This window comes from Nicotiana sylvestris, chromosome 8 (genome assembly GCF_000393655.2).
Source record: "Nicotiana sylvestris chromosome 8, ASM39365v2, whole genome shotgun sequence".
NCBI classification, from domain to species: domain Eukaryota; kingdom Viridiplantae; phylum Streptophyta; class Magnoliopsida; order Solanales; family Solanaceae; genus Nicotiana; species Nicotiana sylvestris.
In genome coordinates, this window is record NC_091064.1 from 182,315,721 (window position 1) to 182,343,651 (window position 27,931).

The window sequence follows — 27,931 nt, forward strand, 5'->3', positions numbered from 1 at the left end:
GCAGTAAATAGGGAATCGGGGGTATAACTCTCAAAACGACTGGTCGGATCGTTACATATAGTCTAACTAGATTTACTTAAATGATTTAGAAACAAAATGCGAATTATTAAGATATAAAATATTTTTTTTGGTTAAGAAGATATAAAATATTTAGTAAGTACATTAATGTATATTAGTTATAAATTATTAGTGTACGTACTTTACGCGTGTGTTACACGTGCGTATCGCGTCAATCAATAAATAATATATACAACATGTACCCAGTAAGTATCTAATCTAACCTCGAAGAAGTAGTGACGAGGGGGCGACTTCGACACTTACTAGTGGGCAATATACATAATATACAAGATTATCTAATAGGCATGAAAATCAACATTAATAATGAAATAAGAGGCAATAATTAAATAACCATTTATCAAATCACAATTAAAAGTCCTCAAATATCACATAATAACCTCAACAAGTACGGGCTTAAGATGCATTACAAATCCTCATGTCATGACAGACATATCAAGTGAAATCGGACTATGAATGACAACACACGCGAGTTACGCCAAGGTTGTACAGCCCGATCCATAATATTTGTGTACATACACTACCGAGGTCGTATGGTCCAATTTATGGATGCATTCAATATGTATATATATAACCAAGGCATTCGGCCCAATCCACGGGAATAGGGAAACTTTTCGGACTTCAAATTTCACATATACAACTCCGAGGTAAACCCATGAAAGGATACAATTTTCATCAATAATTAAACATTTTCGCCAACTCCTAAGTAATGAAGTTCGGTTTAACATAATCTTTAACCAAGTTTTTACTTATTAATACAAGTAATTACTCTAGCAAGTTGAGTCCAAATAATACAAGTAATAGCATAATAAAGGCCTATGTCTACCTGGACATAACATGAATTCTAGCTACGCACGGACTCTCATCACTTCCTGTGTACGTAGCACCCACAAATAGCAGCAAAAAGCAATTTAAACACATATGGGGTAAATTTCCTCTTATAAGGTTAGGCAAGAGACTTACCTTGTTTCCAAGTTCACTTTTCGGTCCACAAATCACTCTAAAAGCCTCAAGTCGGTACCGAACTATCACAACCCAATACCCACTATAGGTTGTGATGGCACCCAACATCACCATTGGGCAAGCCAACGGTGAACTATCAACTTTTAACTGTGCATTTTATTACTTTCGAAATCGTGAATCTTATTAGATAAAGAAAGTAATGCTTTAAATCATGGATACTTACATTTTAAATAGAATAAATAATAAAAGTGTGTAAATGCTAGGCAAAATAGCAAACAATTTATAGAAATCCCAAAACCTGGTGTCACAAGTGCATGAGCATTTACTAAGGAGTACAATAATAATACAACATCTGCCTGAAATATAAATAAGATAGCATAAAGTAAATAGTATAAAGGAGACTTTGTGGCTGCGATACGTAGCCTGAAATTTGCAACTCACCATAAGGTCTCCTCAGCAGTTGTGCCTATGCGTCAAGATGACCACCAAATAAACCTGTCAGATCATGCACATTTAGTGCATAAATGCAGCATGAGTACGTAAATTAGCGCGTACCTAGTAAGTATCTAGCCTAACCCCGAAGATTGATGACGAGAGGTCGACATTGATACTTACTAGAGGTCCAATAAAGTAATATGATGTATCATAAACAGATATGAAGCACAACAGTAATAGTGGGGTAAAACTGTAAGTTACAAAATCTTCCATAAATTTCTTTTAAAGATATAAATTTCTCAGTCTCGTATTATATCTCAACAGCTCAGATGTATCAAGTGACGTTATCAAACGGATAAGAAAATACCATATAAAGTGTCAGGCATCAATGAAAGAAAAATCTCGTGAATATTCGAATTGTCGGCGATATAACGCATGATTATGCCAAGGTCGTTCGGCCTAATCTAGAATAATGTGTACACTGCCGAGGGTCGAGCTGCACGAACCATAGATGCATCTATTATACTGCTGAGGTGTTTGGCCTACTCCACAAGAAAGGGACGTAATTACAGAATTATGAGACACGTGCTTACAATACAGTACATGAGCACAAACGAATATAACCTTTATCATTTCTCAATAACTTGCCAACAACTCAAGGTGATATATATATATATATATGTGTGTGTGTGTGTGTGTGTGTGTGTGTGTGTGTTTTTCTAAATCAAGTTAAATTATAATTCCAATTAATTAAGCCAGGTGAATGAGTTCAAATAATTCAAATATTATATGATAAAATCCTATGTCTACCCGGACATAAACATATTTTAGCTACGTACGGACTTTCGTCACCTCGTGCGTACGTAGCACCCACAACTAGTAGCATATAATAATTACATACCTAGGGGGATAGTTTTTCCCTCACAAGATTAGACATGAGACTTACCTCGCTTTGAAGTTCCATAACCGGCTCTCACGCCTCTCTTACACCTCAAACCGAAGACCATCGATCCGAAACTAGTCAAATAATGTGCAACCCAATAAAAATACACTCTAACACTCATAATTAATCAATTTATAACAAATTTCCAACTCCGCTTGAAAAGTCAATCCTCGGGCCCATGTGCCCGGATTTCGAAAAATTTCGAAGACAAACTTTACTCATGACCTCACGAACTCAAATATATGAGTTATTCCCAATTCCATGTCCAACTTATTGGTCAAACTCCAAAAATACAAATTTCTAGGTTTTCCATCAAAATCCCAAATTTCTACTAATTGTCATGTTTAAATCCATATATAAACCATGTATTTAACTCACAATATGCGGAATTACTTACCTTGACATAGATGATGAAAATCTTCCCTCCAAAAGATCCAAAAATTGCACAACTAAATGAAAATGTGAGAGAAATGGGCTAAGTCTTGGATTAAAAGCAACCCACTACCCAACGACTTTCGCACCTGCGAGCTCGCTTTTGCGAGACAAAGCTCTCTTCTGCTTCAGTGCACTGCCCAGCTGATCCATCGCATGTGCAGCAGAACATCCGCTTCTGCACAAATGCAGGTGCGAGCCACCATTGCGCTTCTGCGCTCCCATCGTTTTTGCGTTGCCAGAGACTGCATCTGATATCATGCAGGTGCAACAATTGCTTCGAACCTGCGATCATTGCCTTGTCTTCTGCGAAGTCTCTTTTACGACCAAGGCTTCGTAGAAGCGATTGCACCAGCAAACAGAAATTCTAGCAGCTTTAACAAGGCTCAAATCGATCTGAACCCCATCCAAAACTCACTCGAGTCACTTGGGGCCTTAACCAAATATACCAACACGTCCCAAAATACAATACAAACTTAGTTGAGGCCTCAAATCACACCAAACTATATCAAAACTACGAATCGACGATCGAAATCTCTCTTTAAACTTTCAATTTCCATACTTCGACGAATCCATCCGAATCATATCTATACATTCTGAAATGGCGCCAAACTTGGCGTACAAGTTAAAAATCATGATACAAACCTATTCCAAGACTCAAAACTTCAAATGGACGTCGATAACACCAAAGTCCACCTCAACCCAAACTTAGGAAATTCTAAAACCTTCAAAATGCTAACTTTCCACAATAAGCGTTGAAATGCTCTCGGGCGATCCGATACTCAACCTGGACATACGCCCAAGTCCAGAATCATCATATGAACCTATTGGAACCTTCGAATCCCGATTTCGAGGTTGTCTGCTCAAAAGTTAAACCTTCGTTAACTCTTCCAATTTAAAGCTTCCGAAATTAGAATTTTCCTTCCGAATCAACTTTGAACTTCCTGAAATTCAATTCCGACCACATGTACAAGTCATAAAACATGAAGTGGAACTATCCAAGGCCTCAAACCACCGAACGACGCGCTAGAGCTCGAAACAACCGGTCGGGTCATTACACGCACAATCCAGAACTAGCCAAATATTATACAAATTAATCAATATATACTCAAAAGTTCATAATTTAGCTATTAGAGTATTTACCCCTAAATTGGAAGATTCCTAAAATTCACCCTCAGCCCCATGTGTTCGAATTTTGAAATTTTTGAAGATAAATGTTACCCATAACCTCACGAATCCAAATATATAATTTCTACTCAATTCCATAATCATTTTCATGGTCTAATCTCATTTTTATCAAAACCTAGGTTTTCCAATAATCTCCTAAAATTTTCAAAATCTTTATGTTAAAATCTACGCATAATGTATGTATTAAACTCACATTAAGTAGTAATTACTTACCGTAAAATGTTAGGCGAAAATCCCTCTCCAAGAGCTCCAAAATCGGTTAACCCAAAGTAAAATGAGTGAAAATGAGTCTTAAGTCCCAATTTAAATTATGTTTCTACCTAGTGATCCCTTCTTCGCGATCATGAAAGGAGCCTCGCTAAGGCAAAAATGCTAAGACCCAGAAAAATCTTCATCGCGATCGCAGAGGCCATCCCCTGCAACCCATCGCAAACACGGCCTTTCCTTTGCGAATGCGATGGGCATTGACTTGCTCAGCTCCCAGACCAAGCCCTTACTATGCAAATGCGATGAGGAGATCGCGAACGTGAAGGCCAGTGCCCTAAAGCTTTGTGATTGCGACCTCTTCTATACGATCTGTCACGACCCCGGTTTGCCCTCCGTGAACCATCGTGATGGCACCTAGTCTCTACGACTAGGTAAGCCTAAATTGCGCAAGAAAAACCAAAATTTGCGGAAGTAAAATGACTTTAAACAGTAATAAAGTAATAACAGTGTTTAAATGTGCCACTCGGCATACACCATATTCAACTCTCAGAACCAAAACGTAAAATTCAAGACCCGAAAACCCACGAATCACAAGCTAAGATCAATACTACATAGCTCTAACTCCGCAATGTCTAATAAGAACAAAAATATACATAAGGGCTAAATATTAAAGTAGGAATAGAAAGGGACTTCTCGGTCTGTGGACACGGCAAATGTACCTCGAAGTCTCTTGAGCAGTCGCCTCCCTCAAAGATGGTAGGCTTGAGTAGCGGTACCTGGATCTGCACATGAAAAACATGTGCAGAAGTGGCATGAGTACACCATAGCGGTACTCAGTAAGTGTCAAGCCTAACCTCGGTTGGGTAGTAACGAGGAAGGTCAAGGACCTACTGAGGTTAAATAAAATATAAAGATCGACAGTATAGAACAGAACAGTATAAATAAGTACAGCAATAAAATAACACAGGATGTACAGGACAACAACAACTATGCAGAAGCAAGGTAAACACGGAAAGGAAATACAGCTCAGCACCAATAATAATAATCAGGGATCTCCCAGGATATCGTCCTGTAGTCCCATACGTACATATCTAGTGGATCTCCCGGGATCCCGTCCCGTAGTCCAACTCATAGTGCACGGGGATCTGCCGGAATCCCATTTTGTAGTCCAAAATGTAAATACCCAGTATTGGGGGAATCTATCGAGTGCATTCCCGTAGTTCCATACAACTATGCAGGGGGATCTACCGGAATCCCACATCCGTAGTCCCAAAATAAATAGACAAGGGGGAGCTACTGGAATCTCACATCCATAGTCCCAAAATAAATAGACAAGGGGGAGCTACTGGAATCTCACATCCATAGTCCCAAAATAAATACACAACAGCAACAGGAAAATATGCAGAAATGGCAAAATTTTCATATATAGGCAACAAGTGATTCTAGCCTAGCATGCTGCACATAAGTCAAGTAAGACAGGTCGAGCAAAAAAAGCAATTAAGTCACTTAGACAAGCTTTCCTAAGCTAATAACATGCTTAATAGTGCAAGTAATAGAAACAGAAAAGGAAACATACTAGTAATTACTTTAAGAAAATCGGATTTTCAACAATTAGCACAAGTACGCACTCGTCACCTCACGTACAAGGCATTTCAATTACCAAATACACCAATCCTAAGGGGAAGGTCCCCCATACAAGTTTAGACAAGCCACTTACCTCGAACCGGGTCAAAAATCAATCGGAAACCACGCTCTTGCCACAAGTAATCGACTCCAAATGGCCCAAATCTATTCAATTCAATTTTATAATGTAAATAACACTTCAAGTAACTGATTCTACAATTAAAGTCTAAGCTAATACGCGAAATTATGTAAAATGACCAAAACGCCCCTCGGGCCCACGTCTCTGAATCGGGTAAAATTTATAGTTTCAAAATCCTCAAACTCTCACGAGTCTAACCATACCAAAATTATCCAAATCCGATGTGAAATCCTCAATCAAAACTCAATTTCTTGGTCTAAGAACTTTTCCTCAATTTTCATACAAATTTCAATATTAAAGGATGAATTCACGTTTAGATAAATGGGTTACAAGGAAAAAGGAGTCTAGAATCGTTACCCAATCGATATCACTGAAAATTCCTCAAAATCTCGCTCAAATCCGAGCTCCCAAGCTTAAGTTTTGATAAAAATGGCTAAACCCTCGATTTTGAAATCTTATATCTGCCCAGGTAATTCCTTCTTCGCGAACGGGAGGCTATTAGCGCGAACGCAATGCACAAAAGTCCTGCTGGCAATATTCCTCTTTCGCGAATGCGTAGCTTACACAGGCAAACCCTACGCGAACGCAAGGACCATGTCGCAAACGCAAAGACCAACGGGTCCTTACCTTCGCAAACGCGGGACATCATCGCGAACGCGAACAACATTTAAGCTGCTTCACCCAGATGCTCTACGCGAACGCGATAAAGGTTTTCTCAGCAACAAAACAACAGAAAATCTGCAATCTTTCCAAGTCCAAAAATGGTCCGTTGAGCATCTGAAACACACCCGACGCCCCTGGGACCTCAACCGAACCTACCAACCAATCCTAAAACATCATTCAAATTTGTTCCAACTTTCGTAACGCTCAAAACAACATCAAAACACCTATTTTTCATCGGATTCAAGTCTAAGAATTCCAAAAACTCTAAAAACACGCTTTCAATCAGAAAGTCTATCAAACCTCGTCCAAATGACCTGAAATTTTACACACACGTCACATTCAAAACTACGGAGCTACTCCAACTTCCGAACTTCCATTCCGATTCTCGGATCAAAATCTCACTATTGGATCGGAAACTTTAAAAAATCAACTTTTGGCATTTCAAGCCTAAATTAGCTACGGATCTCCAAAACACAATCCGAACATGCCCCTAAGCCCGAAATTACCCAACGGAGCTAACGGAACCATCTAATTTCCATTTCGAGATCGTCTTCACATTGCTCCAGCCACGGTAAACTCTCTAACACTTAAGCTCTCATTTAGGGACTAAGTGTCCCAAAACTCTCCGAAACTCAAAACTGAACATCCCGTCAAATCAAATTAGCAGAAATAAACTTGGGGAAAGCAGTTAATAGGGGATCGGGGCGTAAATTGTTAAGGCGACCAGCTGGGTCGTCACATCCTCCTACACTTAAACATTCGTTCATCCTCGAACGAGCATAAAGACATACTTGAAGTAGTGAAAAGATGAGGGTAACGTCTGCGCATATCTTGCTCGGACTCCTAGGTCACCTCCTCGACCGGCTGACCCCGCCACTGAACCTTTACTGATGCAATGTTCTTTGACCTCAGCTTTCTGACCTGCCTGTCCAATATTGCCACTGGCTCCTCAACATAAGATGGATCCTTGTCCAACTGGACTGAACTGAAATCCAACACGTGCGACGGATCACCGTGATACCTCCGGAGCATCGAAACATGAAATACCGGATGAACTCCGGCCAAGCTGGGAGGTAAGGCAAGCTCATAAGCAACCTCCCCAACATGCCTCAATATCTCAAAAGGGCTAATAAACCTCGAACTCAACTTTCCCTTTTTCCCAAATCTCATAACGCCCTTCATAGGCGAAACCCGAAGCAGAACCCGCTCTCCAACCATATAGGAAACATCACAAACCTTCCAGTCTGCGTAACTCTTCTGTCTGGACTGGGCTGTACAGAGTCTATCCTGAATTACCTTAACCTTCTCTAAAGCATCCTGAACCAAGTCTGTGCCCAATAGTCTAGCCTCACCCGACTCAAACCAACCCACCGGGGATCTACACTGTCTCCCATATAAAGCCTCAAACGGTGCCATCTGAATGCTGGACTGATAGCTGTTGTTATAGTCAAACTTCCCCAATGGCAAGAACTGATCCCAAGACCCTCCAAACTCAATCACACACGCACGAAGCATATCCTCAAGAATCTGAATAGTGCACTCGAACTGTCTGTCCGTCTGAGGGTGAAATGATGTACTCAAGTCCACCCGAATACCCAACTCATGCTGAACGGCCCTCCAGAACCGTGATGTGAACTGAGGACCTCTATATGAAATGATGGACACTGGAATACCATGCAGACGAACAATCTCCCGGATATAAATCTCCGCCAGCCGCTCCGAAGAATAAGTAGTACACACAGGAATGAAATGAGCCGACTTGGTCAGCCGATCCACAATCACCCAAATATCATCAAACTTCCTCAAAGTTCGTGGGAGCCCAACTACAAAGTCCATGGTGATCTGCTCCCATTTCCAATCCACAATCTTTATCTGCTGAAGCAACTCACCCGGTCTCTGGTGCTCATACTTCACTTGTTGACAGTTGAGACACCGAGCTACGAACCCAATTATATCTTTCTTCATCCGCATCCACCAATAGTGCTACCTTAAATCTTGATACATCTTCGCGGCACCCGGATAGATAGAATACCGCAAACTATAGGCCTCCTCTAGAATTAACTCTCGCAGCCCATCAACATTGGATACACAAATCCGACCCTACATCCTCAATACCCCATCATTACCAATAGTCACATCTTTGGCATCACCGTGCTGAACTTTGTCCTTGAGGACAAGAAAATAGGGGTCATCATACTGTCGCTCCCTGATACGGACAAATAAGGAAGACCGAGAAACCACACAAGTTAGAACCCGACTGGGCTCCGAAAGATCCATTCTCACAAACTGGCTGGCTAAGGCCTGAATATCCATCGCCATAGGCCTCTCCGATGCTGGTAAATAAGCCAAACACCCTAAACTCTCCGCCCAGCGACTCAAAGCATCGGCCACCACATTGGCATTGCCCGAGTGATACAGAATAGTGATATCATAGTCCTTCAGCAACTCTAACCACCTCCTCTTGCGCAAATTTAGATCCTTTTGCTTGAACAAATGCTGCAAGTTCCGATGGTCAGTATAAATCTCACAAGGCACATCGTATAAGTAGTGGTGCCAAATCTTCAGGGCATGAACAATGGCAGCTTACTCAAGGTCGTGCATAGGGTAGTTCTTCTCATGTATCTTCAACTGTCTGGACACATAGGCAATCACCCTATCGTCCTGCATCAACACCGCTCTAAGGCCAACCCTCGAGGCATCACAATAGACTGTATAAGACCCCGAACCTATAGGCAATATAAAATTGGGGCTATGGTTAAAGCTGTCACGAGCTTCTGAAAGCTCGCCTCACACTCCTTCGTCCACTGGAACGGAGCACCCTTCTGGGTCAACCTGGTCATAGGGGCCGCAATCGATGAAAACTCATCCACAAAATGACGGTAGTAGCTCGCCAAACCAAGGAAACTATGGATCTCGGTAGCTAAGGATGGTCTGGGCCAACTATGCACGGCCTCTATCTTCTTCGGATCCACCTGAACACCCGCACTCGATACCACGTGGCCTAACAATGCCATTGAATCCAACCAAAACTCACATTTCGAGAACTTAGCATATAACTTCTTCTCCCTCAGAGTCTGAAGCACAGTCCTCAGGTGCTGCTCATGATCTTCCCGACTTTGGGAATACACCAGAATATCATCAATAAAGATAATGACGAACGAGTCAAGATATGGCCGAAACACCCTGTGCATCAAATGCATAAAGGCTGCTGGGGCATTGGTCAGCCCAAATGACATAACAAGGAACTCGTAATGACCATATCGGGTCCTGAAAGAAGTCTTCAGGATATCTAGCTCCTGAATCTTCAACTGATGGTAACCTGAGAGCAATTCAATCTTAGAAAACACTCGTGCACCCTGAAGTTGGTCAAGTAGATCATCAATACGAGGCAAAGGATAACGGTTCTTCACTGTAACCTTGTTCAACTGGCGATAATCAATGCACATACGCATGGAACCATCCTTTTTTCTTCACAAACAAGATAGGAGCACCCCCAAGGTGATACAATGGCCGAATAAAACCCTTATCAAGCAATTCCTGTAACTGATCCTTCAACTCACAAGGAGCCATACGAACGGAGGAATAGAAATGGGCTGAGTGCCCAGCAATAGGTCAATGCCAAAATCAATATCTCTATCAGGCGGCATGAATAGGAGATCAGCTGGAAACACATCGGGAAAATCACGTACTATTGGAACTGAATCAACTAAAGGGGTATCAACACTAACATCTCTCACATAAGTTAAATACGCATCACACCCCTTCTCAACCATACGCTGAGCTTTAAGAAAAGAAATAACTCTACTGGGAGTGTGATCTAAAGTACCCCTCCACTCAACACGTGGTATACCTGGTATAGGTAACGTCACGGTTTTGGCATGACAATCAAGAATAGCATAATGGGGAGACAACCAGTCCATGCCCAAGATAACATTAAAGTCAACCATATTGAGTAACAATAAATCGTCTCTAGTCTCAAAACCACTAAGAGCAACCAAACATGATCGATAAATGTGGTCCACAACAAGAGAATCTCCCATAGGAGTAGAAACATAAATAGAGGAACTCAAAAAAATCCTGAGATACACCCAAATGCGGAGAAAAATAAGAAGACACATAAGAATAAGTGAAGCCTGAATCGAATAGAACCGATGCATCTTTGTGACAAACCAGTATAATACCTGTGATGACAGAATCGGAGGCAACAACCTCGGTACGGGCAGGAAGAGCATAGTATCTGGTCTGGCCTCCCCCTCTAAGGCGACCTTTACCTCCCCGACCTCTACCTCTAGCTGGTTTAGCAGGTGGGGTAGTAACTGGAGCTGTAACCATAGCCTGAGAACTCAGCGGGGTATGCTGTGGCTGAGAAGTTTATGGAGGTACACCCCTCCCAAGTCTGGGGCAATCCCTCACCATATGATTTGTGTCACCACACTCAAAACAAACTCTAGGAGGACGTGGTGGCTGTGACTGGCTCGGGCCAAGTCTGCTGGACTGACCTCTGAAAGCACCATGTGCAAGAGGCGTGCTAGAAATAGGAGGTGCATAATAAGGCTCCTGAGGCCTAGGAGGAGCTGGAGCACTACTGGCTGCTGGAAGAGCTGAATGAACAGGGCGACTCATATAACACCCTACCATGACGACCTGTAGCTGGGGCACGGGCACCAGAGAAGTGGCCCGACTCTCGAGACCTCTTGGCCTCCCTCTCCTCTCTTTCCCTAGCATGCATACCCTCAATCCTCCTAGCAATCCTCACCACCTACTAATAAGAAATATCCATCTCCAACTCGCGAGCCATGCTAGATCTGATGTAGGGAATAAGGCCCTCAATAAACCGGCGAACCCTCTCGCGGACAGTAGAAACCAAGGCTGGTGCATGTCTAGCCAAGATGGTGTAACGGACTGCATACTCTGAGACAGTCATAGCACCCTAGCGCAAATGCTCAAACTATGTGTGCCACGCGTCCCTGAGGCTCTGAGGAACATACTCCCTCAGAAACAGATCTGTAAACTGAGTCCAAGTCAGTGAAGCATACTCATCTGGACTGTCTAACTCATAGGTGCGCCACCACTCATAGGCGGCCCCTCGAAGCTGGAAAGTGGTGAAGGAAACCCCGCTCGATCGTGATATACCCATGGTACGAAGAAAGCGATAACACTCATCTAGAAATCACAGAGCATCGTCCGATGCTAAACCACTGAATACACGGGGCTTGTACTTCTTGAACCTCTCAAGCCTCAACTGCTCATCCTCCGAAGCCGCTGCCCTGTCCTCGGGCTGAACCGGCACTGCAGGAGGCACAGGAATAATCTCAAGGACCCGCTCAACATGCACTCGCTACTCAGGAGTGCGGTCGGCGGGAGTCTGTGCTCCTCCCCCCACCTGAGATGTGGTGAGGGGAAGCAACCCTACCTGAGCCAGAGTGGTGTACATGCTCATGAACTATGCCAAAGTCTCCTGAAAAGCTGGAGTAGTGGTAGCAGTAGGCGTGTCAGGTGACTGGACTCCGGCTGGAACTGCTGGTGGTACATCGGCGGCAGCTCACGCAGGTGGTCTGGCTGCACCACGTGCGCGTCCTCGGCCTCTACCCCGGCCCCAGCCTCTGAAGGCTGCAGTAGGGGGCGCGGGTGCCTGATCATCTTCGGTAGCACGTGTCCTCACCATCTGTGAGAGAATAGAAGACAGAAGTTTAGAATTGTGATGTCAAAATATCGCACGACAAGGAAATCAAATGAAGTGAAATTTTTCTAACAGTTACATAGCTTCTCGTAGATAAGTACAGACATTTCCGTAACGATCAGCGAGACTCTAATAAACCGGCTTGTGATCTATGACTCCTATCAACCTAAAGCTCTGATACCAACTTGTCACGACCCCGGTTTGCCCTCCGTGAGCCATCGTGATGGCACCTAGTCTCTACAACTACATAAGCCTAAATTGTAGAAGAAAAACCTAAATTTGCGGTAGTAAAACGACTTTAAACAGAAATAAAGTAATAATAGTGTTTAAATGTGCCACTCGGCATACACCATATTCAACTCTCAAAACCAAAACGTAAATCCAAGACCCGGAAACCCACGAATCACAAGATAAGATCAATACTACATAGCTCTAACTCTGGAATCTCTAATAAGAACAGAAAAATACAAAAGGGCTAAATACTAAAGCAGGAATAGAAAGGGACTTCTCGGTCTGCAGACGCGGTAGATGTACCTCAAAGTCTCTAGAGCAGTCGCCTTCCTCAAGGATGGTAGGCCTGAGTAGCGGTACCTGGATCTGCACATGAAAAACATGCGCAGAAGGGGCATGAGTACACCACAGCGGTACTCAGTAAGTGTCAAGCCTAACCTCGGTTGGGTAGTGACGAGGAAGGTCAGGGCCCTACTGAGGTTAAATAAAATATAAAGATCGACAGTATAGAACAGAACAGTATAAATAAGTACAGCAGTAAAATAACACAAGATGCACAGGACAGCAACAACTATACAGAAGCAAGGTAAACACGGAAAGGAAATACAACCCAACACCAATAATAACAATTTGGGATCTCCCAAGATACCGTATTGTAGTCCCATACGTACATATCCAGTGGATCTCTCGGGATCCCGTCCCGTAGTCCAACTCATAGTGTGCGGGGATCTATCGAAATCCCATTCCGTAGTCCCAAATATAAATACCCAGTACTGGGGGAATCTACCGGGTGCATTCCCGTAGTTCCATACAACTATGCAGGGGGATCTACCGAAATCCACATCCGTAGTCCCAAAATAAACAGACAAAGGGGTATTGATACCCAATTTTTCCCTGTATATTTGTATATGCAAAATACTTTCAAAATAGCATATGTATGCATATATAAGTATTTACAAATATTTTTAATTTTAAAGGCTTTTAAAATCAATTTTATTGCCTTATTTTATCAAGAAAAATCCAATAAGTGTCCAAAATTATCATTTTTGGTGATTCACTTGTTGAATTCTCATATTTATGCTAAACTATAGCCCAGATAATTTTTTCATGTTTTTACAAATTTATTTAGTATTTTTAAAGCTCAACTGCATGTAATTGCAATATTAGCCTCATTTATTATTTGATTGCATTTATATTTATAATTAAGTCCAGTATTTTTAAATTGATAATTATATGTTATAAATCATTTTCAATTTATTTCCAGATTTAATTTGCAATTTTTTATAAAATAAATGGGGAAAAGTGGCTGGTTAAAATCTAGCCAGATTTCATTTCAATTTCAGCCTAATTTGCACCCCTAATCCAACTTAATTTCAATTTCAAATCACCCAGACCAATTCCTAAAATTACCCGACCCACAGCCCATTTAAATGACCCGCCCGACCCCCCGTTTAATCCAGGTCGTTGATCAAAATGATCAACGGCCACATTTCAACCTTACCATTTTTAATTACCCATTACCCCCCAAAACCTAAATCACTTTCCACCTACCAACCGCCTCTGCACCCCCCCCCCATTCTCTCAAACTCTCTCGAAGCTTCTTAAATCCTAGCCGCCTCCCACCACTTCCACCCTAAAGCCACCAGAATCCATGGCTTCCAAGGCCATCAGAATTCTACACCGGCCTCCTACGACTCCTACACGCCTGGTTTTTGAAGATTCAAGGCCTGACCACAACGAAGTTTGGTCCAGGCTTCGTCTGATTCAAGTTCTACGACTATCTCCAGTTTTGCTCCAGCGTACTATGGTTGTTCGAGCCTGACCTTGACCTTTCATGCTTAGATCGGTGACTTTTCCAAGCCTTTCTCACTACTGGGGTTCTTCTAAAACACTAACCCTTCGAGGTTTTTCCGATTCCTTTAGATCTGTTGTGTATCTATGCTTTCCCTAAGCTTTTAAACGATTTATCTGGCTTTTCTTTCAAAAAACTACTTTCAAAACCATTTCTTTTTCAATCTAGGGTTTTCTGAAAAGTATTTAAATGTTTCTGACTTTCTTTTTCATTTTGTGTATCTGCCTCTACTATGTTCCTGTATTTTCTTCTAACGTGTTCTTGTATGCTTCTTCTACGGTGTTCTCCTATACTATGTTCTTGTGTTTTCCTATACTGTGTTCTTGTATTTTCTTATACTGTGTTCCTGTATTTTCTTCTACCATGTTCTTGTATGCTTCTTCTACGGTGTTCTCCTATACTGTGTTCTTGTGTTTTCCTATATTGTGTTCTTGTGTGTTTCTCCTACCGTATCTTCCTTTACTACGTTCTTAAGTGTTTCTTATTAAGTTCCGTATACTAATCTCTGTTTAAGTTTCTTCTAAAACTTCTTAGCATGCTTCTTCTACTGTTCTTATCAATTTTCCCATTATGTTTCGTATTAGCTTCTCCTACTCTATTTTCTTTGAGCTCTTCTACTGTGTTCTGCATGTTACTTTTCTATCATGTTTTCTCATGAGTTTTGTTGCTTAAAGGAATATGTTAGAAGTTTCAGTTTTTTTCTGAGACCTCTGAACCTGTTTCGAATTTTATTACTTGCCCTCTCATCTCTGCACTCGATTAATGGCGGAAACCCTAAAATTTGGGGGTTCTTCCAGGTTTGGCTATATGATTTGCTCGAACTAATGTTTTATTTCAAAACCCCCAACTCTTTCAGACCAATTTCAAGTCTCTGAACTGAGCTTGGTCATCCTTGTTTTCACACAATTCTAAACTCTTTTTATTGAATTTTTTGCATACTATCAGAATGCTACTTCTCTTCTGCATTACTGACTTATGTGACGAACCACTACCTAATGATTTTGCAATGACACAACATCTTCTTTCAACTCAACATGTTTTTATGCTCTTTATATGTGATGAACTTCCCTCTAAAGGGGTTTTCAAATTTATGATTAGTTCAGACTTCTTTTTGAATAGGACTAATTAATCTTCCTTCCTTGTTTGCTGATTTTCCTCATGACTCGACTTAATTTTTAAAACCCTTATCAGCTTTTATGACTTGGTTCATTCATGGATCAGTAATTACAAGATCCCTGACCATTGATTTACTGGCTACTAATTGATTTTCTTATCTTATTTGTACAACCGTGTACTTCAAAATTCTGTCCTTAAATAACCTTTTATGTATTTCCCCTAATTGCATGCTTTGCACAAAGTGCTTATTTAATTTATTTCCTTAAATCATTTTTACCTGTTTGAATCTGAATTCCTTAATTAAGGGAAGTCTTGTGTAATTGATTCTTAATTGACAATCAGTTCCTTAACTGTTTTCTTACCTTATTTCTGCCTAATTTTCACACAATAAATGCACAACTCTTTCACAAACTCATCATCAATTCACAGTCTTTCTGAACTCACACTTATACACAATAGTATCTTCTCTTCTTATCTACATTGTGGCCTGTCTACAAGACCTACTGCTTTCCTCAATTTGTCTCTTTAGAGCTGGTATGTCCGGGTTTAATTTTTAGCACCACAACAATGTGTATTTACTGCTTTGTGTCTATGTTTACTTGTTGTTTCTGTATATCTCAACACTTAAAGTGGCATGCTGATTTCCTTCTATTTGTTTTGTTATGAATCCCATTCCCTTGTACCCTTATGTGTTTTGAGTTATGGCTTAAGGCAGGACAATGTAAGTTGTTGTCCATGATTTAAGTTTGATCCATTGGGGCCCTAACCTCTAATAATGTTCTAACAGGCTTATGGGTGTGCCAGCATCTCCCATTGTTGGGTATGCCCACCAGCCTGCTTTTGCCTCTTTGCAACCTCCTCATTCCCCTATATCCCTATGTGTACTGATTTAAGTTGTTTCCCTTTTCCCTTTCCCCTTTCAGCATTCTATTTCTGCATTTGCACTCTCTCTTAGTCTCTAAGTTCTGCCCCCCTCTTGTGAGGCTTGCCTTGGGACCTTGAGTTCCCTCTGAACTTGGACACTTGAGGGTTGGCCCTTCCACACTGCACTATGTCTTAATCTGGTGATACATTTGGGTGTAAGCACTGCCCGAAGTTCATATGAGACTCTTAGGGAACTTTGACACATCCAATTGGGAGAAAGGCTTTGGAACATGATCTCTTGGAGTTGGTTTACTTCATATTTCAGACAGGAAGTCTGAATCAGGCTCTCATTGGTTGTACTTTTTAATTTCTGATGTATTTTCTTTACTTTACTTTATTCTGGGCTGTAATAATTTTGTAATAAATTCTAGGGGATGGCTAGTGAAATAAGAGGGGATAACTATGTATGCAAAGGGGTAGACATCGTGCATATAAGTTTCTAAATTTCTGCGTTCTCTCATATAAACATCTTGCCTAAAGGTTTCTAAATTTCTGCGTTTTCTCATATAGACATCCTGCCTATAGGTTTCTAAATTTCTGCTTTCTCTCATATAGATATCCCGCCTATAGGTTTCTAAATTTCTGCATTTTAGATACCATTCCACAATTACCCAAAAATCTGAATTCTGCACATGCATATAGAAAATATGCCTATAAGTCTTTCTGAATCTTGCATATCCATTCTTCATTAAGCAATCATGTTCATAGGTCTTAAATAACCAACTGCAATTAGATGTCATGTTCATAGGCTTTAAATGAAATTCAGCATCTAGATGTCATGCCTATAGGATTTCTGCATTTTTTACTATGTTTATAAAAGTGTCCAAAATTGACAACACATAGAAAGCATGCCTATAGGAGCTTTAATCGAATCTGAACCACTTCACCCGCTTATAAGTCTAAAACCAGTAATAATGATGCATGCTCTTTTGCTAAAACTCGCCTTTCTTTAATAACAGACGGTTTTTCTTAAATCAGTATGTATTCATGTTTACTTCATTGTTTCTAGAATCAGTAGATACCATGCCTATAGGGTCTTCGTCTAACACTTAGGCAAGTCATAGGGTGAAAGTTTATAAGCTGAATCAGATTTTGTATGCTACAACCAGCAGGCAGGCCTGATTCGGGCTTCTTATCTGAACTATGTAATAAAACAGTCTGCCTCAACCTTTTAAGTTTTAATCAGACCCTAAATAGTACATGCAAGTCATGCTACATTATGTGATTTCTTTGGTTTAAAGAAGGTCTGGTTGAGCTCTTTTATTTGTTTATATGCTTCCCCAAACTTGCTATATGTGTTTTGTTTATCGCCGTAGTATTTTACCTTTGGAAACCACAAATAAGCCCAATACCTCCTCCCTTTAGAATAAGTAGTCCTAAGTGCCTCCGGGGCTGATAGGATTGGGGCGAGTAATAGTATGCAATAAATAAACGAGACTATTCCGCGCTTTAATACCTTAACGGGGTGGGAAAGGGCAGATATAGATATGATCACCACGCGATAACATCACGTGTAGCCCCTCACTAAGGAGTGATTACCGGATGTTGTGTGGGGTGATCCATATTATTAATATACCTAGGACCCCCCACCCCCCTTTCCCTTTGTTTTCTTTGTTATTTTTTAAATCTTTTTAAACCATTTCTTTTAAGGAAATAAACTCTTTTTATTTCCTTTTTCTTATTTTTGTTTATTTGTAACCATTACGTGAAACCCCCCTCTTATTTGAAGCCTTTAGTTGCCTATGTGTTATTTGCACTTAAGTCACAACAATAGTTTGGTCGGGAACCACACCAGTGGATCCTGATGGGTGCCTAACACCTTCCCCTTGAGATAATTTTAAGCCCTTACCCAATCTCTGGTTACTCAAAACAAAACCCTCTTAGTGTCCTAATGTACTTTAATCAATAGGTGACGACTCTTTAATTCAAAACCCAATTCCCGAAAGGGAACGAGTTGTCCTCCCAAATGTCATAAACCCGATTTCGCGAGAAAAATGAGGTGCGACAGGGGGAGCTACCGGAATCCCACATCTGTAGTCCCAAAATAAATACACAACAACAACAGGAAAATATACAGAAATGGCAAAAATTTCACATTAAGGCAACAAGTGATTCTAGCCTAGCATGCTGCACATAAGTCAAGTAAGACAGGTCGAGCAAATAAAGCAATTAAGTCACTTAGACATGAATTTCCTAAACTAACAACAGACTTAATAGTGTAAGTAATAGAAACAGGAAAGGAAACATACTAGTAATTACTTTAAGAAAACTGGATTTCCAACAATTAGCACAAGAAAGCACTCGTCACCTCACGTACAAGGCATTTCAATTACCAAATACACCAATTCTAAGGGGAAGGTCCCCCACACAAGGTTAGACAAGCCACTTACCTCGAACTGGCTCAAAAATCAATCTGAAACCACGCTCTTGCCACGAGTACTCGACCCCAAATGGCCCAAATCTATTCAATTCAATTTCATAATGTAAATAACACTTCAATTAACTGATTCTACAATTAAAGTCTAAGCTAACACGCGAAATTATATAAAATGACCAAAATACCCATCGGGCCCACGTCTCAGAATCGGGTAAAATTTATAATTTCAGAATCCTTAAACTCTTACGAGTCTAACCATACCAAAATTATCCAAATCCGATGTCAAATCCCCAATCAAAACTCAATTTCTTGGTCTAAGAACTTTTCCCCAATTTTCATACAAATTTCGAAATTGAAGGATGAATTCATGTTTAGATTAATGGGTTATAAGCAAAAAGGAGTCTAGAATCATTACCCAATCGATATCTCTAAAAATTCCTCAAATCCGAGCTTCCAAGCTTAAGTTTTGATAAAAATAGCTAAACCCTCGATTTTGAAATCTTATATCTGCCCAAGTAATTCCTTCTTTGCGAACGCGAGGCTACTATCACGAAAGCGATGCACAAAAGTCATACTAGCCAAATTCCTCTTTCACGAACGTGTAGGTTACATGGGCAGACCCTACGCGAACTCGAGGACCATGTTGCGAACGCAAAGACCAACGGGTCCTTACCTTCGTGAATGCGAGACATCATCGCGAACGTGAAGCACATTTCGGCTGCTTCACCCAGATGCTCTACGCAAACGCGCGACCCCCTCGCGAACATGATGAAGGTTTTCTCTGCAACACAAACAGAAAATCTGCAATCTTTCCAAGTCCAAAAATGGTCCGTTGAGCATCCGAAACACACCCGAGGCCCTCGGGACCTCAACCAAACCTGCCAATCAATCCTAAAACATCATTCAAACTTGTTCCAACCTTCGGAACGCTTAAAACAACATCGAAACACCTATTTTTCATCGGATTCAAGCCTAAGAATTTCAAAAACTCTAAAATTATGCTTTCGATCAGAAAGTCTATCAAACCTCGTCCAAATGACCTAAAATTTTACACACACGTCACATTTAACAGTATGGAGCTACTCCAACTTCCGGAATTCCATTCTAACCCTCAGATCAAAATCTCACTATCGGACCGGAAACTTCAAAAAAAATTCAACTTTCGGCATTTCAAGCCTAAATTAGCTACAGACCTCCAAAACACAATCCGAACACGCCCGTAAGCCCAAAATCACCCAACGGAGCTAACGGAACCATCTAATTTCCATTCCGAGGACGTCTTCACACTGCTCTGGCTACGGTAAACTCTCCAACACTTAAGCTCTTATTTAGGGACTAAGTGTCCCAAAACTCTCCGAAACTCAAAACCGAACATCTCGACAAATCAAATTAGCAGAAATAAACTTGGGGAAAGAAGTTAATAGGGGATCGGGGCGTAAATTCTTAAGACAACCGGCCGGGTCGTCACATCCTCCTATACTTAAACATTCTTTCATCCTCGAACGAGCATAATGACATACCTGAAGTAGTGAAAAGATGAGGGTAACGTCTGCGCATATCCTACTCGGCCTCCCAGGTCGCCTCCTCGACCGGCTGACCCCGCCACTAAACCTTCACTAATGCAATGTTCTTTGACCTCAGCTTTCTAACCTGCTTGTCCAATATTGCCACTGGCTCCTCAACATAAGATAGATCCTTGTCCAACTGGATTGAACTGAAATCCAACACGTGCAACGGATCACCGTGATACCTCCGGAGCATCGAAACATGAAATACCGGATGAACTCCGGCCAAGTTGGAAGGTAAGGCAAGCTCATAAGCAACCTCCCCAACACGCCTCAATATCTCAAAAGGGCCAATAAACCTAGGACTCAACTTTCCCTTCTTCCCAACTCTCATAACTCCTTCATAGGCGAAACCCGAAGCAGAACCTGCTCTCCAACCATATAGGATTAACTCTTCTGTCTGGACTGGGCTGTATAGAGTCTATCCTGAATCACCTTAACCTTCTCTAAAGCATCCTGAACCAAGTTTGTGCCCAATAGTCTAGCCTCACCCGGATCAAACCAACCCACCGGGGTTCTACACCATCTCCCATAAAAAGCCTCATATGGTACCATCTGAATGCTGGACTAATAGGTGTTGTTATAGGCAAACTTTGCCAATGGCAAGAACTGATCCTAAGACCCTCCAAACTCAATCACATACGCACGGAGCATATCCTCAAGAATCTGAATATTGCGCTTGGATTGTCCGTCCATCTGAGGGTGAAATGATGTACTCAACTCCACCCGAGTACCCAACTCATGTTGAACGGCCCTCCAGAACAGTGATGTGAATTGAGGACCTCTATCTGAAATGATGGACATTGGAATACCATGCGGACGAACAATATCCCGGATATAAATCTCCGTCAGCCGCTCCGAAGAATAAGTAGTACAAACATAAATGAAATGAGCGGACATGGTCAGCCGATCCACAATCACCCAAATAGCATCAAACTTCCTCAAAGTCCGTGGGAGCCCAACTACAAAGTCCATGGTGATCCGCTCCCACTTCCACTCCAGAATCTTTATCTGCTGAAGCAACCCACCCGGTCTCTGGTGCTCATACTTCACCTGCTGACAGTTGAGACACCGAGCTACGAACCCAATTATATCTTTCTTCATCCGCATCCACCAATAGTGCTGCCTCAAATCCTGATACATCTTCGCGGCACCCGGATAGATAGAATACCGCAAACTATAGGCCTCCTCTAGAATTAACTCTCGCAGCCCATCAACATTGGATACACAAATCCGACCCTACATCCTCAATACCCCATCATTACCAATAGTCACATCTTTGGCATCACCGTGCTGAACTTTGTCCTTGAGGACAAGAAAATAGGGGTCATCATACTGTCGCTCCCTGATACGGACAAATAAGGAAGACCGAGAAACCACACAAGTTAGAACCCGACTGGGCTCCGAAAGATCCATTCTCACAAACTGGCTGGCTAAGGCCTGAATATCCATCGCCATAGGCCTCTCCGATGCTGGTAAATAAGCCAAACTTCCCAAAATCTCCGCCCGGCTACTCAAAGCATCGGCCACCACATTGGCCTTGCCCGGGTGATACAGAATAGTGATATCATAGTCCTTCAGCATCTCTAACCACCTCCTCTCGCGCAAATTTAGATTCTTTTGCTTGAACAAGTGTTGCAAGCTCCGATAGTCAGTATAAATCTCAAAAGACACACCGTATAAGTAATTGTGCCAAATCTTCAGGGCATGAACAATGGCAGCTAACTCAAGGTCGTGAACAGGGTAGTTCTTCTCATGTATCTTCAACTGTCTGTACACGTAGGTAATCACCCTACCATCCTGCATCAACACCGCTCCGAGGACAACCCTCGAGGCATCACAATAGACTGTATAAGACCCCGAACCTGTAGGCAATATGAAAATTATGGTTGTGGTCAAAGCTGTCTTGAGCTTCTGAAAGCTCGCCTCACACTCTTCTATCCACTGGAACGGAGCACCCTTCTGAGTCAACCTGGTCATAGGGGCCGCAATCGATGAAAACCCTTCCACAAAATGACGGTAGTAGCTCGCCAAACCAAGGAAACTACGGATCTCGGTAGCTGAGGATGGTCTGGGCCAACTCTGCACGGCCTTTATCTTCTTCGAATCCACCTGAATACCCTCACTCGATACCACTTAGCCTAAGAAAGTCACTGAATCCAACCAAAACTCACATTTCGAGAACTTAGCATACAACTTCTTCTCCCTAAGAGTCTGAAGCACAGTCTTCAGGTGCTGCTCATGATCTTCCCGACTTCAGGAATACACCAGAATATCATCAATAAAGACAATGACGAACGAGTCAAGATACGGCCGAAACACACTATGCATCAAATACATAAAGGCTGCTGGGACATTGGTCAGCCCAAATGACATAATAAGGAACTCGTAATGATCATACCGGATCCTAAAAGTAGTCTTCGAGATATCTAGCTCCCGAATCTTCAACTGATGGTAACTTGAGCGCAAGTCAATCTTAGAAAACACATGTGCGCCCTGAAGTTGGTCAAATAGATCATCAATACGAGACAAAGGATAACGGTTCTTCACTATAACCTTGTTCAACTAGTGATAATCAATGCACATACACATGGAACCATCCTTTTTCTTCACAAACAAGACAGAAGCACCCCAATGTGATACACTGGGCCGAATAAAACCCTTATCAAGCAATTCTTGTAACTGAACCTTCAACTCAGAAGGAGCCATACGATATGGAGGAATAGAAATGGGCTGAGTGCCCGGCAACAGGTCAATGCCAAAATCAATATCTCTATCAGGCAGCATGCCTGGGAGATCAGCTGGAAACACATCGGAAAAATCCCGTACTACTGGAACTGAATCAATTGAAGGGGTATCAACGCAGACATCTTTCACATAAGCTAAATACGCGCCACACCCCTTTTCAACCATACGCTGAACTTTAAGAAAAGAAATAACTCTATTGCGAGTGTGATCTAAAGTACCCCTCCACTCAACACACAGTATACCTGGCATAGCCAGCGTCACGGTTTTGGCATGACAATCAAGAATAGCATAATGGGGCGACAACCAGTCCATGCCCAAGATAATATCGAAGTCAACCATACTGAGTAACAATAAATCAGCTTTGGTCTCAAAACCACTAAGAGCAACCAAACACGACCGGTAAACGCGGTCCACAACAAGAGAATCTCCCACAGGAGTAGAAACATAAATAGGGGAACTCAAAAAAATCCCGAGATACACCCAAATGCGGAGCAAAATAAGAAGACACATAAGAATAAGTGGAGCCTGGATCGAATAGAATCGATGCATCTCTATGACAAACCAGTATAATACCTGTGATGACAAAATCAGAGGCAACAAGCTCGGTATGGGCAGGAAGGGCATAGTATCTGGCCTGGCCTCCCTCTCTAGGGCGACCTCTACCTCCTCGACCTCCACCTCTAGCTGGCTGAGCAGGTGGGGTAGCAACTGGAGCTGTAACCATAGCCTGAGAACTCTACGGGGCATGTTATGGCTGAGAAGTCTATGGAGGTGCACCCCTCCCAAGTCTAGGGAAATCCCTCACCATATGATGTGTGTCACCACACTCAAAATAAGCTTTGAGAGAAAGTGGTGGTTGTGAATGGCTCGGGCCAGGTCTGCTGGACTGATCTCTAAAAGCACCCAACGCAGGAGGCGCGCTAGAAACCGGAGGTGCATAATAAGGCTCCTGAGGCCTAGGAGGAGCTGGAGCACTACTGTTGTTGGAAGAGTTGAATGAATAGGGTGACTCATATAACCCCTACCATGACGACCTGCAGCTGGGGCACGGGCACCAAAGAAGTGGACTGACTCTCGAGACCTCTTGGCCTCCCTCTCCTCTCTCTCCCTAGCATGCATACCCTCTATCCTCCTAACAATACTCACCACCTACTGATAAAAAATATTCATCTTCAACTCACGAGCCATGCTAGATCTGATGCTGGGAATAAGGCCCTCAATAAACCGGCGAACCCTCTCGCGGACAGTAGAAACCAAGGCTGGTGCATGTCTAGCCAAGTTGGTATAACGGACTGCATACTCTGACACGGTCATAGCACCCTGGCGCAAATGCTTAAACTCTGCGCGTCACGCGTCCCTGAGGCTCTAAGGAACATACTCCCTCAGGAACAGATATGAAAACTGAGTCCAAGTCAATGAAGTAGCCTCATCTAGACTGTCTAACTCATAGGTGCGCCACCACTCATAGGTGGCCCCTCGAAGCTGGAAAGTGGTGAAGGAAACCCTGCTCGATCCTGATATACCCATGGTACGAATAATGCGATAACACTCATCTAGAAATCCTAGAGCATCGTCCGATGCTAGACCACTGTATACAGGGGATTGTACTTCTTGAACCTCTCAAGCCTCAACTGCTCATCCTCGGAAGCTGCTACCCCGTCCTCGGGCTGAACCGGCACTACAGGCGGTATAGGAATAATCTCAGGGACCTGCTCAACATGCACTCACTGCTCAAGAGAGCGAGCGGCGGGAGTCTATGCTCCTCCCCCGGCCTGAGATGTGGCTGCAGCGAGGGGAAGCAACCCTGCCTGAGCCAGAATGGTGTACATGTTCATGAACTGTGCCAAAGTCTCCTAAAGAGTTGGAGTAGTGGTAGCAGTAGGCGTGTCAGGTGCCTGGACTCCGACTAGAACTGCTGGTGGTACCTCGGCAGCAGCTCGCGCAAGTGCTCTGGCTGCACCATGTGCGCGTCCTCGACCTCTACCTCGGCCCCAGCCTCTACCGGCTGTAGTAAGGGGTGCAGGTGCCTGATCATCTCGGGTAGCAGGTGTCCTCATAATCTGTGAGAGAATAGAAGACAAAAGTTTAGAATTGTAATGTCAAAATATGGCACGACAAGGAAATCAAATGAAGTGGAATTTTCCTAACAGTTACATAGCCTCTTGTAGATAAGTACAAATGTCTCCGTACTGATCAGCGAGACTCTAATAAACCGACTTAGGATCCATGACTCCTATGAACTTAGAGCTCTAATACCAACTTGTCACGACCCCGATTCACACTCCATGAACCATTGTGACGGTACCTAACCTCTATGACTAGGTAAACCTAAATTGTGGAAGAAAAACCAAAATTTGTGGAAGTAAAATGACTTTAAACAGCAATAAAGTAATAACAGTGTTTAAATGTGCCACTCGACATACACCATATTCAACTCTCAAAACCAAAACGTAAATCCAAGACCCGAAAACCCACGAATCACAAGCTAAGATCAATACTACATAACTCTAAGTCCGGAATGTCTAATAAGAACAGAAAAATATAAAAGGGCTAAATACTAAAGCAGGAATAGAAAGGGACTTCTCGGTCTGCGGACACGGCAGATGTACCTCGAAATCTCTAGAGCAGTCGCCTCCCTCAAGGATGGTAGGCCTGAGTAGCGGTACCTGGATCTGCATATGAAAAACATGCACAGAAGGGGCATGAGTACACCTCAGCGGTACTCAGTAAGTGTCAAGTGTAACCTCGATTAGGTAGTGACGAGGAAGGTCAGGTCCCTACTGAGGTTAAATAAAATATAAAGATCGACAGTATAGAATAGAACAGTATAAATAAGTATAACAGTAAAATAACATAGGATGTACAGGACAGCAACAACTATACAGAAGCAAGGTAAACACGGAAAGAAAATACAGCTCAGCACCAATAATAACAACCGGGGATCTCCCAGAATATCGTCATATAGTCTCATATGTACATATCCAATAGATCTCCCGGGATCCCGTCCCGTAGTCCAACTCATAGTGCGCCGGAATCTACCGAAATTCCGTTCCGTAGTCCCAAATGTAAATACCCAGTATTGGGGGAATCTACCGGGTGCATTCTCGTAGTTCCATACAACTGTGCAGGGGGATCTACCGGAATCCCACATCTGTAGTCCCAAAATAAACAGACAAGGGGGAGCTACCGGAATCCCACATCTGTAGTCCCAAAATAAATACACAGCAGCAACAGGAAAATATACAAAAATGGCAAAAATTTCATATTAAGGCAACAAGTGATTCTAGCCTAGCATGCTACACATAAGTCAAGTAAGATAGGTCGAGCAAATAAAGCAATTAAGTCACTTAGACATGTTTTCCTAAGCTAACAACAGGCTTAATAGTGCAAGTAATAGAAACAGGAAAGGAAACATACTAGTAAACTTTAAGAAAACTGGATTTCCAATAATTAGTACAAGTACGCACTCGTCACCTCACGTACAAGGCATTTCAATTACCAAATACATCAATCCTAAGGGGAAGAAAAGGAAAGCTGACAATTTTAAGGTAACAAAATTATTCAAGTATTTGGTCATTAAAGAAAAGGAAGGGTGGATTTACCTGTTCTAAGCAAGCTTGGCACGTTAAATGAGAACAAAAGCAATCTAACAAAAGCAGTAGATATCTTTATTCCCAAACATCATCTCAGTCATGCACAAACAGCATTCCATATTGGTTTATCAACAAAGCTAATATAAAACTTAACCCATTAATAAACAAGGTTCCGTTCTCTTTTAATAAACCCTCACACATTAAGTTTTAAGCCTGAACCAACAAAATATTCCAAATGATGTCATATTGATACTCAATGAATCCAAGAGATTAGTCCCAAACAAATCTACTGCTTTACCCAGAAACAAACTAACCACCGACCTGAGTTATCAAATAGAATCAAATAACTCAAAAATTAATTTAAGATATTTAACAAAATACACCAAGAGAAGGTTTTAATTCTTAAAAGACAAATTCACGGTTCTTACGACGGGATTCTAATTTCTAATAAACTACCGTTTTCCCTTTTTCAAGCAATAAACAGAGATGTTCATCAGTACACTAACAAATACAAACTACTAAGCATTTATCAAAGAAAAACACTAAACAAGATGTGAGCAAACAAAGATTAGATTAAATTTAATAATATGCTCATCAGAAATGTAACATTTTATTCAAACTCAAAGCCACTTAACAAAGACATCACAAAAATGTCTTAAAGAGGAAGATTAGTAGAGTGCAAAATAACCTTATAGCAAAGAGGATCTGACTACGTTTGCTCAACACTGGAAGACTGTCAAGACCACCATTCTAGAACCTCGAATTCGCGGCTTGTTGGAGTTCGACGAACCTCGGACGTACTCGACTAGGCTTGAAATTTTCAATGGCCGAGATTGGGACTGATGCGGGCTACTTTGCCACTGATTTTCATGAAATTTCAGTTGGATCTGGTGATGTTAGATAGTAAAAATGGGAGTTTCTAATGGTTGGTTTACATGGCTAATGATACTAAGATAGAGTTATTAGTCTTAAGGTGAATGACTGATGGTCATGAAGAAGATCAGAAGAAAAGGATATGGCTGCTCCTTTGTTGGGTGTGTTCTTGTGCTAGGTGAAAAAACGGCTGATTGTGTGTAATAGTGTAGGTTTATATTTAGGTGTTAGGTATGGGCCTAAGGATTAGGTTAGAGGTATGCGTCTAGAAATTATGGGCTAGGGAATTGAGCCAAAGACTAGA

General features: G+C 42.0%; 1 long non-coding RNA gene across 3 annotated transcripts; it reads right to left on the minus strand.

The window, feature by feature from the left end:
- Positions 1 to 1,479: 1,479 nt before the first annotated feature.
- Positions 1,480 to 27,815, minus strand: LOC138876539 (uncharacterized). 3 transcript variants are annotated; one of them, XR_011401866.1, is made up of 8 exons: positions 27,443 to 27,815; positions 25,771 to 25,833; positions 23,735 to 25,221; positions 18,862 to 18,932; positions 12,883 to 12,945; positions 10,850 to 12,333; positions 4,963 to 5,025; positions 1,480 to 1,533 (listed from the first exon to the last, which is right to left on the minus strand). It is a non-coding gene; the product is annotated as an uncharacterized lncRNA (long non-coding RNA). The 3 variants fall into 3 exon arrangements; XR_011401864.1 differs by lacking the exon at positions 1,480 to 1,533 and having other exon boundaries at positions 4,767 to 5,025; XR_011401865.1 differs by lacking the exons at positions 1,480 to 1,533; positions 4,963 to 5,025; positions 10,850 to 12,333; ... (1 more) ...; positions 18,862 to 18,932; positions 23,735 to 25,221 and having other exon boundaries at positions 25,528 to 25,833.
- Between the last annotated feature and the right edge of the window lie 116 nt (positions 27,816 to 27,931).